At 39.0% G+C, this 4,284-nt stretch overlaps 1 non-coding gene across 1 annotated transcript; it reads right to left on the bottom strand.

Annotated features, from left to right (window-relative positions):
• Positions 1-3,738: 3,738 nt before the first annotated feature.
• Positions 3,739-3,811, bottom strand: TRNAA-AGC (transfer RNA alanine (anticodon AGC)). The gene has a single exon. It is a non-coding gene; the product is annotated as a tRNA-Ala (tRNA).
• Positions 3,812-4,284: the final 473 nt, after the last annotated feature.

The raw sequence follows: 4,284 nt of genomic DNA, 5'->3' as shown, positions 1-4,284 counted from the left end.
TTTTCCCCCCTCTGTACCAGCTCAGTTATTCTGCCCATTCTTTTGCACTTTAGCTCATTCATTCATACACCAAATATCTAATTCCAGACCTCTTCTTTACTTACTTTTGGGTTTAACATTTTTTTTTTTCCCAGAGTGTCACTCTGTCGCCCAGGCTGCAGTGCAATGGTAAGATCTTGGCTCACTGCAACCTCTGCCTCCCGGGTTCTAGTAATTCTCCTGTCTCAGCCTCCTGAGTAGCTAGGACTACAGGTGCCTGCCACTACGCCCGGCCAATTTTGTATTTTAGTAGAGGCGGGTTTTCACCATGCTGGCCAGGCTGGTCTCAAACTCCTGACCTCAGGTGATCCGCTCGCCCACGTTGACCTCCCAAAGTGATAGGATTATAGGCGTGAGCCACCCCTCCCGGCCTGAGTTTAACTTTTTTGTTTTGTTTTATTTTATTTTATTTTATTTTATTTTATTTTATTTTATGACAGGGTCTCACTTTGTTGTGCAGGCACTGGCAGGATCTCTGTTCACGGCAACCTCTGTCTCCCCGGTTCAAATGATCCTCCCACCTCAGCCTCCTGAGTAGCTGGGAATACAGATGTATACCACCACATCTGGCTAATTTTGTATTTTTTGTAAAGACAGGTTTTCGCTGTGTTGTCCAGGCTGGTCTCAAACTCCTGGTGTCAAGGGATCCACCCATCTCGGACTCCCAAAGTGCTGGGATTATAGAAATGACCCACCACATCTGGCCTTGGGCTTGCCTTTCAAGTCAACTTTGATTAACTATCTTCCTTCAAACACCACATTCAATGATTTGTCAAATAACTAACATTATTCTTGCACAACTCTTTTGAATCTATCAATTACTTTCTACGCATTTAGTACATATTCACTGGGGAGATGCTCTGTGCCAGACACTATAGTAGGATCAGGTAATTCAGAGGAAGTATAGACACCCTAGACCTCAAAAGAAGACAAGGTAAATATGGACGAGGGAAGATCCACCTCCAGATTCACCATTTTCAGTCTTGCTGTCGTTTCCAGCTAAATAACTGCTTCAAAATGTCTCAAAATAACTGAATAACTCTTTCAAACTCTTTCAATAATAGCACTCTTTTATATGCTGGATTACCCTTAATTTTCTGCTTATAACATGACCTTACTTTTCTTTTAATTTTGTCTTTGCTTTCTGCTTAAATTTTATTTTGCATTATGAAGTTGATAGGTCCATTACTGGATGGTGTGGTTCAATTCTCCAATATCTCTGCTGATTTGTTTTCTACTAAGTCCACCAATTACTAATAGAGGAGTGTTAATGACTGCAACTACGGTTGGATTTTGTTTATGACTTTTGAAGATCTGTGTCCTCATATACATTTGGGACAGTATTCCTCTGGAAGATTGACAATCATAATTATTTAGCAGCCCTCATTATTCCTGAAACGTTTCTCTGCTTTCAAATCTACTTTGTCTGATTTTATGTATATATACACCACAGCAGTCTTTGATTAATGGTTGCATGAGGTATCTTTTCCCACTCTTTTCTTTCAATCTGTTATATAATTTTATTCTTATATATAAGTGTATTGCGGGTGGGTTTCTTTAGTCAGCACATTTATTTTAACACATTCTGATGATCTCTAGTTTTACTTAATGCAGTTAGATCATTTACATGTAATGTTATTATAGATAAGTTTTAGATAGATCTACTACTTAATAATTTGTTAACCTTTGTTCCCTTTGTTTTAATTCTTCTATGTTCCTCTTTCTATCTTGTTTTGGTTTATTTACATCTGGTTAGTAACGGGTCTAGGGATTACCATATACATATACAACCTTTTCCAGTATATGTAGAATCAATATTTTACCATTCAAATTGAATATAGAAACTTCATGAAGAGTTAGGCCCATTAAACTTACCTTTTATCTTATGTATGTAGTACATCTAGATACAATGACAACTGCATCAGATAAAGTTACAATTTTGCTTTCAATCATCAAGCATACCTTAAGGATCTCAAGGGAAGAATAACAGTCTGTTAGGTCTACCCAGACATTTTCTATTTCTGCTTTTGTTCCTTCATTGATGATGCTCTAAGTTTCCTTGTGGTATCACTTTTCTTATCTCAAATCTTTGCTAATTCTTTTCCAGCAGTCTTGCTAGGATTGAGAATGTATTTATTTACCTTCCAATGAGAATGCATTTATTTGCCTTTATGCCTGGAAGATACTTTTGCTTCACATAGCATGTCTTTTCTTTTGGTGCTTACTGAATGTTATGACATTTTTTTCTGGCTCCTGGGTTCCTGATGAGAAATCTGCACTCATTCATATGGTATTTTCTCTTTCATTTCCCTTTGGCTGCTTTCAAAATTGTTTTGTATTTTCTTAGTTTTCAGCAGTTTGATTATGATATGTCTTGCTATGGGTTTCTTTGGGTTTATCGTGCTTGACATTTACTGAACTTTAAAATCTGGTTTACATCTTTTGACAAATTTGATACATCTTCAGCCATTAGTTCTTCAAAGTTTTATCCCACAAAGACCTCTTTGTCCTCTTCTTTCCAGATTACAATAATGTGAATGTTAGATGTGTTATTTTTTATTTTCCCTGAGCCTCTGTTCAGGGACAAATTAAATCCTCCTTTCTCTCTATAGTTCAGCTTATGTAGGTATTCTTGTTCTGTTTTCAACTTCACTGACTTTTCCTTAGTCTTCTGCATTCTGTTATTGTGACCATCCAATTAAGCTTTTATTTCCCCTAAGAGTTTTGGTTAATACATTTTTTTAATTCTTAAGTTTAAATTGGTGTTTACATATTCCAAATATTTGGTGAGACTTTCCATTCACTTCATGAATGTTATCCCATAATTCTAGGAGCATTGTTATAATAACTGCTTTAATGTATGTGTCAGATGATTTTGACACCTGTGTCCTCAGTATTGTTACTCAAAGATTCTCTGTGCCATGTGAATTAAGATCTCCCTGTTTTTTCATATGCTAAATATTTTGGGGTTGTAACCTGGACTTCTTTGGATTATGTGATGAGACACTGTGTCTTGTTGAAATCTTAAGGATAATATTGCTATTTTCTTTTGCAGGCACACAATTGCCTTGTGTTCAAGTTCCAAGTACCAACCAGCCTTCCATGTGTTGTTCTTTCAAAGATAACTCTACTTGAAAGCCTTGACACTACTGTTCAGAGATCTCTGGAGTGTGTGCAACCTAGTGGTCAGTGAGGACTGGAAAGTGGGCCATTGCTCAGTTAAGCTCTCAGGCTCTTTTTAGGTGAGTTGTTTGGGATTAGAGCCACTTATTCACAGCTGGCAGGTGCGTCCACAAGCTCATGAACAACTTTATGGGCTTGCTTTCTACAGTATCAGTCCAGGCACATTCTAGTTACCTCGCACATCCTGGTTTCAGTACCCTGACCAGAAAGCCGGGGCTGTATTTACCCAGGTGGCTCTGCCCTGCACTTTTCACAATTGTCTCACATTCAAGTTGCAGGCAGAAACAGGGAGAAAAGAGCAATTGTATATGTCCCTTGGTTTCACAGCTCCTCAAAGAAACAGAAAATTAATTACACGGTAGATCTAAGCTACACTGAATATCAGGAGGGAGCCGTCACCAGCCCTGTATTGTTGCTGCTCCTATATCTTGAACCAAAGCAGTATCCTGCCCTCAGACACTGACTCGGGTTTGGAGACCTGAATGTTTGGAGACCCGAGGTCTAAATAATAAAGCTTGGAGAATGTGGGCATCGATCCCACTACCTCTTGCATGCTAAGCAAGCGCTCTACCACTTGAGCTAATTCCCCACATCAGGGGAGCTTTATTTATCTTTAGTGGGTGGTCTGGAACACAGGTGATTTCAGGGACTTCAGTGCAAAAGCAGGGATCTACTAAGAGCAGATCTTCTCATTGCTGGACTAGGACACAGGGCTCAGTGGCTGCTCATTCTCCGCAAAGAAGGAGGAGAAAAGGGAAGAAGGATAAAGTCACAAAGGGAAAACTCGTGCTACCACAATATCAAGTTTAGGGTATTCCAGGACAGAAAAAGGCATGTCCCAGCAAAGGAGGACCTGCCTAGACCTGCCCAGCTAAAGTGCCACAGATTTTTTTAAAATGATTAAATGATTTTGTGTGTGTGTATGTATTGTGTGTGTGTGAGTGTTTATAACAGTGGTATGGCATTATCACTTGTTCCTTGTAGCTGAGACTGTCTGGGGATTGTGAGATGGTACAGATTTCTGAAAGGCAAAAGCTCCTGTTGTTTTCCTAACTAGGCCCT

This window comes from Rhinopithecus bieti, unplaced genomic scaffold (genome assembly GCF_001698545.2).
Source record: "Rhinopithecus bieti isolate Rb0 unplaced genomic scaffold, ASM169854v2 scaffold_19826, whole genome shotgun sequence".
NCBI classification, from domain to species: Eukaryota; Metazoa; Chordata; class Mammalia; order Primates; family Cercopithecidae; genus Rhinopithecus; species Rhinopithecus bieti.
The sequence above is the reverse complement of the archived record's forward strand: the minus strand, read 5'-3'. Positions and strand labels throughout refer to the sequence as shown.